Raw genomic sequence first — 10,484 nt, 5'->3', positions numbered from 1 at the left:
CCGCCCCCCTCGTCTCAATTTGGTGTCTTGCAGAAACGTTCCGGTATCCCGAAGAAAATGCCCACCATAACCACTGCAAGCCAAAGGCACGCAGATTCTGGTTGCCCTTGCACCGGCAGCCGAAGGCTTCCTGCTCAATAAAAGTGCTCCAGAAAATCAGGGAAGTCACGTGACGAAGAGTAGGCGGCCCGTTACTATGTTCCGTGTTTCGGTTGGGAACTTGACACTGCCCTCGTGCAACGCCTTGCCTTCGCGCTCTTCTTCCCTCTCGTGCAAAAAAGGTGAAGTGAACGTTGAAATCCACGTGATGCAGAGCAGCCCACGTGACGAAGTGTAGGCGGGGCGTTGCTATGGTCCGTTTCTCGGGTGGAAACTAGACACAAACGCTCATGTCCTGATTCCAGGCAGCATCAGGTGAGTGCATGCGGTCCAGCTATTGTAGTGAATTTTATGTGCGTTTTTTTTTAACATCCGTTAACTTAGACGTTCTCATCCCTTTGTTATATTGTTAAGAGGAGCCCTTTTGCAACCTCTGGAAATGCACGTTGAAGCAGTAATTCCTTGTATTGTACTTATCACATGATGACATTAAACATTGGAAGTACGTGACTTTCTAAACACCGGGGTTTGAAATTACACGGGCAGCCTCTTGTTGGTATCGTAGATCGTAGACACTTTTGTTGCTCCGAAGCTCATTTACGGTACGGTTCAGGCCTGGAATGTTCGCAGATGCAGTAACTGCTGGGAAGCTACTACACAGACCCTGCTCTGGTGTAAGTGTCTACATATATAAGGTCGCAGATGCAGTAACTGCTGTGCAGCTACTACACAGACCCTGCTCTGGTGTAAATTACTATATATATATATATATATTATACACACATACACACCAGGCTGTGCCGGATAATGTTCGCAGACGCAGTAACTGCTGTGCGGCTACTACACAGACCCTGCTCTGGTGTAAATTACTATATATATATATAATATACACACATACACACCAGGCTGTGCCGGATAATGTTCGCAGACGCAGTAACTGCTGTGCGGCTACTACACAGACCCTGCTCTGGTGTAAGTTACTATATATACATATATATATATATATATATATATATATATATGTGTGCCGGATAAAGCTCACAGACGCAGTAACTGCTGTGCCGCAACTACACAGACCCTCCTCTGGTGTGACTACATAAATAATAGCCAGGTTTGTTTCTGGACCTGGGCAAAGCGGCCGGCTGCCGGGGTGCAGTTGCCCCGGTCCCTGGAGGGCGATATTTCCCTGGGTGTGGGGCACGGTTGCTGTGGGGAGAGTGGCCAGCGTCCCCAAATCCTCTCCTTCCCCGGTCACCTGATATCCCCCAGCCAGTACCTTGCTGTCTCTGCACCAGAGTCGCTTCAGATTGCCCTCCTGTGGTTTCTTCACAGACTTGGAGGCCGCTTGCATGTCCTTACCCTTGTTTTTGGGCATAGTGTAGGCAGATCTGATGGGGGAAGGGGGCCCTGCCCCTCCTCTTCTCCCTGATATTGTTTCACATCTTCAGACCTCTTCTGGCAATTTTTTCAGGGTAGGAACCATCAACGTCATTTCACCAAAATACCTGGGTAGCCGAAGTGACACCATGTGACATTTGACCTCTGATGACATCACTGGAAGTGATGTAATTTGACCCACACCCCAAAGTGGCATCACAGGAAGCAATGGAACATGACCATTCACCCCTTGACAAAACAGGAAGTGGCATCACATAGCATTGTTCCTAAGTACATTATGAAAAATAGAGTCACAATATCACTGTGCGTGCAAGCAGACTCCCAAGGCCAAATGACAATGATGTGTTACTATATAGCATTTACACTTAAGCGCTTTATATAGAACAAATATACATACAATATCACCCAACCTGTGTTGGCACTCATTAATCGACCTCAGAAGGATGAACGGCTGAGTTGAGGTCTAAATCAGTGAGTCACCCCCTTAAGTATGCCTGAAATAAACTTTTAATGAGTCTAGCAATTAGTGTATAGAATTCCAGAAAGACAAATTATTTATTATTCTTATTCTTTCTTATATAGGGTCACTGCTCAAAGTGTTACCCTTTTGTAACCCCCTGTTTTTTTGTGGGCCTCAACAAGAAAGCTATCACTCCACAAATAAAGAGCCACATGGTGCTGGCTACAGCCCATGAGCTTGTATATTTTTGTTAAGAAAAAAAAGTTTAAATGTTTTTTTTTTTATAGGGGTAGGTAGCAAGGGAGACCACAGGGGACGCAACTGCGACATCTGCCGACCCACCACAAATGAGGTCGCTGGTAGGAACCCCCTCCCTCTGCCGCTGTGTGGGTCCCCCCATGACTGTACAGGAGGTTGGAACTCCCCTCTAACTGTGCGCAGTTGAGCCAATGTTTGTCCTCCTCCTCGGGTTTCAAATGACCCTTCTCCTGGCCTTGGTGGCCGGATCACTCTAACCTGAGCCAAACCAAAGGGCATCTCCCTTATTCTTTGTTGCCCACCGTGGATGTAGATGGACTCTTTAGCCCTCTATTCGGCCTCAGGATTGGCCCGGGGAGGCCAGTGCCCCACCGGTCACTGTCTCCTATGCGTGCTGCGCCTCTTGCTCCCTTGTCTCCCTTGCTGTGCTTCTGGATGGGGGTGCGCTGGCTGAGATACTAAAAGCAGTTCCAAAATCCCAAATTTTCCTCAAATGGGCCAACAGCGGCGCCGGCTATAACACCACATTGCCAAACCTGGTCTTCTCTGCAAAGTGCTGGCTTCAAAGCTTGGGCAGGGGCCCTCCCACCACGCTCCCCCACTCCTCAACATCACTCTGCTCAAAGCTGCTGATCACTGCCTGCACTGGCCAGCCTCTGCCTGCTTGCACCCTTTCCTTGGGCCAGGGCGCCCACTGACCTGTGATGGTTCTTCCCCAAGGAGGGTAAGAGGGAGTCGAGCCCCTCAGGGTCGCTATCTTCCTGCCTCTTCGCTGTGCGGCCCCTCCCAGGCCCCTTGCCCGCTCCAGGTGCTCTACACAGCTGCGTAGCTCTAAGCAGTGGGCTACGGTCCCTCCGGATCCTCCTGATCTTTCACACGAGTGGTTCGTCTTGCTCACAGACCGTGAGCGTGTCTCTCAGTTTGGCCTGCACATGCCGCGGGCGCAGTGCGCCCGCACCTCAGACACCACAGAGATGAAGGCCGCACACCCGCCTCTGCCGAAGTCCCTCAGCGATTTGGGCTGTTGCACTCCACCACCGCAGCCTACATTGATAAATCCTCAACTAGGGAAGGCTCTTTTCATCTATCTTTATTGTCTTTGGCCCCGGGGGTTGATAGCTCCACGATCACGCTCCTCTCCCCTCGGTGGCCATCTTAGAATCCCAATCACATTGCACTTTTTAATGGGTATCCTTTATAGATGCCAGTACAAAATGCTGTTTTCCTTTCTTTTTTTAAAAAAAGGATGAAATGTGCTTTCAGGTGGCTGCACTGGCATTTTGAGGCACCCCGTCTAGCCATTGACATTTTTTTTTTTACTAGTATTCTGTGACAAAGCAAGCATTATGAGTGTTATGTGTCTAGACTGGCATTTAGGGCAGCCAGTCAAGCCATTTCTTACTGTGGTGTGGCTTGCATCACTGGTTAAAAAGGGTAAAGCAAACATGGTGAGCATTATTACGCACCTAGACTAGCCTGCATTGTGCAGCCAGTTTGGGCATGTTTTCTTGTTTTGATAAGACATGTTGAAAGGCAAAGCCAACAGGAGTGTGAGGCAGAGCCATGATGATGTTTTCTTATAGTATCATTATTGGCATTATGTTATGTTCAGTTGATTTGTACCGCACCACTACCACCCAGGGTCAGTCTCCAGGCGCTCGCGTGGATCTGCAAAAAAGTGGGGTGGGGGTTAGTGGGGAAAAGGGTGAGAGGATAGGTTCAGAACCAGGAGGAACTGCGGTCTGTGAGTTTTTTGCATGTGGTCACATGTGAGCGGCCTCGCATATTGTAACCGTATGGGTAAGATTCCATGCCTCGGGTGTGTGGTAGTGTTTTGTGTTGATATTAGTATTGTGTGGTTATGTTGGGTTGGTCGTGTGCACTGGTTAGATAGTGTCCATAAGGGATTCAGAGTCACAGGTGGTCGTAGCTGTAAGGTAGTCCAGCATCCTGGTGGTGTGTTGCATTTTAGATGGTATTGGGCCATGTGGGTGATCCACTCTGGATGTCGGCATAGTAATGGTTCGCTGTATGTTTACGAGTGTGGCTAGTCCATGATCTGGTGTAGAGGCATCAGTTATGTAGTAGGAGGAGGAAGGGAAGAGGGTTAGTAAAGTCAGTCAATTCATTGTGGTCTCTCTGAAGCGTCCCTTTGGATGCCGCTTGACAGTATATAGCCAGGTTCTTGTTTGCGGTTCTTTGGCTCCTCTAGTCTCCTCTCTAGCTGTTTGTCTGTGGTGGTGTTGTTGTTGCTGGTGTCCCTTCTAGGATGTCATTGTCTGCTTAATAGCCATGTTTTGAGCAGTTTCCTGAAGGTGATGTGGTCTTCTGTGGTTATAATTACTTTAGGCATGTTGTTCCAGATGTTGGCAATGAGACGTGAGAACGCTGTTCTGATGAACTTCCTTTTTTCGTGGTGTTTTGCCTCTGTTGCTGGATCTTAGTTCCCTTCCTGGGCAATACCGGCTAATCTTGTTTTGGAGGAATTCCGCTCCTTGTCTGTGCAATGCTTTGTGGGCGATGCAGAGTGCTTTGAATTTGATGTGCTTTTTTACTGGTAACCAGTGTAGGGTTTTCATTGCTGCAGTGATGCGGTCCTTTCTGTTTAGTCTTAGTAGGATCTTGGCTGCTGTATTATACACCCTTTGGGGTTTCTTGGTAAGTCTTTCTGGCATTCCTAGGTAAAGGCTGTTTGCATAGGTAATTCTTGTTCTTGTGAGTATCAGGGATCTGAGTAGTTGTAGGAGGAAGAAGCCTTTTTTTGGCTATTGCGTTGACTTGCGGTTCCTGTGCTAGTCTGTTATCCATGAGTATTCTAGGTAGTTTAGTACTTCGGTAGTCTCTGGTTGCGTACCCATGCCGATCGACTAATCCAGTTGTGGATCCCCTCTGTCGAATTCTGCGGTGAGAGCATTATTTACGTTTTTGCCGGGTTCAGATTAAGTTGTTCATTGTCATCCAGTTGTATATGTCTGTGAGGCAGTTGTTGAGGGTTGTTATTTGTTCCTGTGTTCTGTTTGTTTTCACAATCAGTTGGGTTGTCTGCGTAATTGTAGGCGGTAAGTCCGTAGGATCGAATGATTTTCATCAGTGGGCGCATGTAGATGTTGAAAAGCTGATGGGAGCGGCTGGAACCCTGTTGGATTCCAAAAGATATATTTTTGTTGTTTGAGATGAACGGTGGTAGGTAGGTTCTTTCGGTTTGGTTTGCTAGGAATAAGGTAATGCACTTTAATGTGGATTCCTGCATGCCACATTCCAACACTCTTTTTATTAGTGTTGCGTGCCTGATTTTTTCAAAAGCTGCTGTAATGTCCAATAGAAGGAGTGCTGATTTGGTGTCGTCTGCGTTTATTTTCAGGTCGTCCCATATCGATGGAATTGCTGATTCTGTTCCTCTCATCGGTCTGGAGCTAAGTTTTGATTGGTCGAGTATTCCATTTGTTTTGATGTGTTTCAGATGGATTTTGTAGGCCTGGTTCTCCAGGATCTTCCCTGGGTAGGGCAGGTTGGCTAACGGTCTGTAGTTGCTTGTGTCTTCTGCGCTTTCTGACCTTTTTTTATCAGTGGTTTGATGTATGCTGATTTGAAGGAGGACGGTGTTATTCCACTTTTGAGTGATAGATTCATTAGGTTCTGGAAGCGTGTCGCTGGGGTTCTGTGGTTGAGGATCCCTTTGAAAACATCAAAGTTAGTGTCCTTGATCAGTGTGGCAAAAGTTTCCTCTGTGACTGGTTCTAGGCAGATGAGTTTTGCTTTGATCTGTGTTTCGTCTGGTGTCTGTGGTCCAGTGTTTGTATTTCACCCGGCTAGGTTGATGGTCTCCTGTATTGTGTCTATTTTTACTCTCAGGTGGTTGCTGATTTTTTCACAAAGTGTTTGTGTAGGGATGATGGAAATTTAGCAGGAAGAGTTTTTTTCAAAATCTCTGATGATTTTGAAGAGTTCTTTCTGTGAATTGTTTGCCGATTCTATTCTTGTGGTGTAGTAGTGTTTTTTTTGTTGCTTTGAGGACTGTTGCTTTGTACAGTTTGAGTTGTCTTTGGTATTTTATTTTGTCTTGTCTGGTGTGGTGTTCTCTTTATTTTGCAGTTGTGTTTTGGGAGTTTTTCATTTCTTCTGTGAACCATTTTGCTGTCACTGGTGTTGCTTTAAATGTTTTAGCTGGTGCTAATTGGTCAAGGGCCTTGGTGATCCAATTGCTGAGTGTGTCTTCTGTTGTATCTATGTTTGTATCTTTATTTATAATTATATAGTGTGCAAGCAGCCCAGGGGCATTGAGGCGCTGTTACTCGCAAGAGCTTAGTTACACAGGTACAGGCATGTATCGATGGGATCTCTTTCGCCTAGGTTGTCGTGGTGGGTTTATAGCATGGCGGCCCTGTCTGCTAGTTTTGTTGCAAAGTTGGAGTTGTCAGAAGATGGTCTGTAGATCAGGAGGAATACTATGTTGGATTGGTCGTTGAGTTCCATCTTAATTGGGAGGGATTCATAGTCTTCTGCGATGGTTGTGATGGTTCAAGATGCTCAGGTGTGTTTTCTGTGTATAATTGTGATTCCGCTTCCTCTTCAGTTTTCTCTGTTGGCGTGTATTAATTTATAATTGTCGGTATTGCTTTGTTCGCGATGGCTTTATAGTGATCTGATAGCCAGGTTTCTGTAAGGAAGAGTCAGTGCCCCCATCACTTAGGTCATTAATTTCTATCCAGTGTTTTGCCATGGATCTAACGTTGAGGAGGCTGCAGTGTAGTTTGCTTGATTTCCCTTTATTGTTGTTGTTAGTATTGTTTTTTCTGACCAGTTTGTTGTTGTTTGGGTTTCCGTTCCATGTGAGTTTTTCCCTGTTGAGTCTTTTGGGTGGGGTGGTTCTTTGTTGGTCATTTTGTCGTTTTTGTCGAGTAGACCGATAAGGTTTATGGCGGGGTTGGTTCGTTCCAGGTGGTAAATAGGGTAGCTACCCCTCCATTGTTCCAGTCTTGGTGATATAGGGGGTGTGGAGTGCGATGGATTCCAATTTGTTCCCTGTTCTGTTTTGGGTATTGTCCATGGTGGAGACCGGGTTGGGATTGTTTATTAGTTGTCGTTTTCCCTTTGGTGTCCTGGTTGGGTCTGAATTTGTGGCGCTTGTTGGCTGTCGGTTCGTTGTTGCTGTGCTGTTTTTGTTTACCCCGTTGTCGTAGTGAGCATTGTAGTCTCTTTGCTCTGTTATTTGTATGTCTCCCTTGGGCCATCTCAGATGTTTGTCAAGTCTTTTGGGGTTGTGGGATCATGCTGTTCGGTGCCTTCCTGAGTGGTTTGGGATTTCTTATTATTTCTGTTGTCTTTTCTGGCTTCTTTGTCTTTCTTGTGGCGAGGCATGATGTGTGGTATGATGTGTGGGTTGTGTTCCGTAGTGGGCGTCCTCTTTCGATTGGTGTTTTTCCTGGTCTTTTGGGTTTAGTCTTTGCCGTTTGGTTTGTTGTTGCTTGTATTTGGTAGGTTGTGGGTACTTGAGACAGACCTTGGTTGATGGGACTTTGTGGTTCTGTTTGTTTATTGCTTCTTTCTTTTTTGGATCCCATGTGTTTTTTCTTTCTTTTCTTTTTATCCTGGAGGTACTTTTGGTTATGGTTGTTGATTATTGGAGTTTGTGCAAAGCAAACATGAATACTGTGTGAAGGAGTACATGTGAATACTGGCATATATTGGTGCATTCATGTTAGGGATAATTCTAATTTCCTTCAACCTTACAGACCCCCGGATCTTTTGCTGGACTGTAAGACTTTTTAATTTTAATCCTGGAATGAGACCTTTTTCCCACTCCCTCGTGTGTTTTGACCTGAATTGGATTATGTGTTTTCACTGTTTTGGGAGTCTGATAAACTCCATAGGCATCTACTTTATGTATGGTGACACACAGCACCTTCAGTGCAGTGTCACTGAGAAAGCCTTTAGATTTCTCAAAAGCTTTAAAATACCTTTTGTTGTGTGAACTAAAGTGAAATTGACTTTACTTACCTTTTCTCTTTGTGAGTCCAGCACAAACCATTTTATGTGGAGTGCTGGGGGGGTTACCTAGCCCCTTATCCTACATTCTCATATAACATTGTTATGTTACTCTCTCTACTTTAAATGGCTGGTGGCAGTGGTTTAATCTTTCCTACCCTTGTGCTTTTCTACCGCAGGCTGAATCCTCAGCTGCAGTATAGCACCCATGGGTGACCATTTTAGGAAAATGGCCCCTGTCTTCTTTTTATAGCCATTTTCTGTTTGTGATGTCTTTCTTGGGTTTTACACTGTGCGTCGATACAGATTGGTGCCCTTTGTTTGTCTTGCCGTTAACAGGCTTCGGCCCTGAAGCCCGCCTCTGGCTCCAGTGTGTCTCGAAGGACAGGATGTGAGGGAGGGTCACGAAAATCCCATCTTTCGCCTCTAGGAATGCCTGAATGCAACCAGTCCTGATTGGCTGGCTGGCTGGCTGGCTGTCTTTTCAGGACAGCCACCCTGCTGTTTGACAGCCTAGGGTGTGCATGAATGGGAGAAACCTGCTTAAAAGGTGAGGGTTTTGGGATTAGAGGCAGAGTAGACCACTGGGCAAAAACCTGACGAAGAAACCGTGAACGAAGCTTGCTGCATTCTCCTGGACCTTTGAATTGCCCGGTGAAGCCCTGCTGCTGTGCTGAAACTCCTTTTTCAATTCAACAGAGAAGCTCCGGAATGGACGACTTCTCCCCTTGGTTTAGTGAGACCAACTAACTCAGAGGACAACTCCATTGGACCATCTTCCCTCTCTGGCTGTACTTTTTAATTGCTGCGAAAACGGAGTGCCAGGGGTCGAGCAATCCGTAGTCGAGTGAAAAGTCCAAAATCTGTCAAGAAGCGCCAGGAGTCTCATAAGGACCCTCTAGAAGCAGGACGACCAGAGCTCGAATCCCCTCGCCAGATTACAGGACCCAAGGAGTGAAGGAAGCCCAACCGGTATTTGAGATTAGCGACAGTGCTGTTTACTAAGTGCTGAAACCACATAGTGCCGCTGAACCGTAAAATGCCCGTAGCTGCCGACGACCTCCCACGTACTGCTGCAGGAGCCCTACAGATGTCCTCCCTCTTGGAACACAGGGTCTGCATCGCTGTAGCAGGACCGAAGCCAGCTGGACCACTCTTTTTCAAACCAGAGGTACTGTTTAGACTTGGGCTACTTGCTTCAGTGTCTTGTAGCCATGCTTTTCCCAGTTGGGAATTACAGTGGCTTACTTTTATAGTTGATTCCAACTCTGTTTTCACAGGCTTAACAGCCTGTGATCCTACAAGTGATTTTCTAAAAACTCTCTAACTTTATGCAAGACCTTTTGCCACAGATCCATAGACTGTTTCAAATTGACTTTGGCTGTCCTTGCTCCATGCAGACTCTTCCAACCCACTGACTTTGATATTGTTTGTCTCTCATAGGTGGTAACCTTTTTAGGCTGTTACTGCTTGTCTAGATTTCATTGGCAGATTTAGTTGTCCTCACGTATACTGAGAACCTGTTTAACCTTTTTCCTTCCTTAAACCTTTCCTTTCTTCAACCTTAGAATCTGCAAAGTATAAGTAGTATGATATATAAATGCTATTACTGTCCTTGTGATTTAAGTCACCACAGGGTGTAGGAATTGTGTAAGAAGCATATCCAAAGATTATCCACTAACTTGCACTGATTCTGAAAAGTAATTATAAAGTATATTTACATTGTTACATGAATTGACTTTCTAAAGACCGCAGATTTAAAAATTGATGTTCATAAAGTAAATAACTATGTATAACTGAAACCTTCAGTGTAAGTGTTACTTGGATACTTATATTTACGGATTGCATTTATACAGCTCTACAGCTCACATTTATTCCACTTAGGATAGGCCTGGCTGCTCAGTCTATAGCACTGCTTGACCTGGCTCATGTCTTTCCTATCTAATATTATCTCACAGTAAATCCAGCTAAATCTGATGTGATAACGTTTAGTAAGAGGAAGAAACAGATCAATTACAGGTGGACAATCAATGAGAAGTGGATTAAGAAAGTGGAGTGTTTGCAGTACCTTGGTTTTTCTGTCTCTCACAAACGAAGATGCCTAATCGCGAAAGCAAATATGGAAGAGCAAGTGGGGGCATGTTTGTCTCTATCCAAAGCAGTAAAAAGTATGTTATGTGAATTGTCCCTCCTGCTCCTAATCGGATTATACCAGGCCAAGATATCAGCAATTGTCTTGTACGGAGCTGAGCTGACTCAGGTTCAGTAGGAAGTTCCTGGACAT

General features: G+C 45.6%; 1 protein-coding gene across 1 annotated transcript in view; it reads left to right on the top strand.

Moving 5' to 3' along the window:
- The first annotated feature begins 308 nt into the window (after positions 1-308).
- The window catches only part of DNAH2 (dynein axonemal heavy chain 2), a 3,498,763-nt gene continuing 3,488,587 nt past the window's right edge, over positions 309-10,484 (top strand). Inside the window, exon 1 of the mRNA XM_069646273.1 lies at positions 309-414. The gene's annotated coding sequence lies outside the window, so the exon portion shown is untranslated. The remainder of the gene's footprint in view (positions 415-10,484) is intronic.

The sequence above is a fragment of the Ambystoma mexicanum genome, chromosome 1p (genome assembly GCF_040938575.1).
Source record: "Ambystoma mexicanum isolate Mex_15411 chromosome 1p, UKY_AmexF1_1, whole genome shotgun sequence".
Lineage (NCBI taxonomy): Eukaryota > Metazoa > Chordata > Amphibia > Caudata > Ambystomatidae > Ambystoma > Ambystoma mexicanum.
This window is presented reverse-complemented; position numbering and strand designations above follow the sequence as displayed.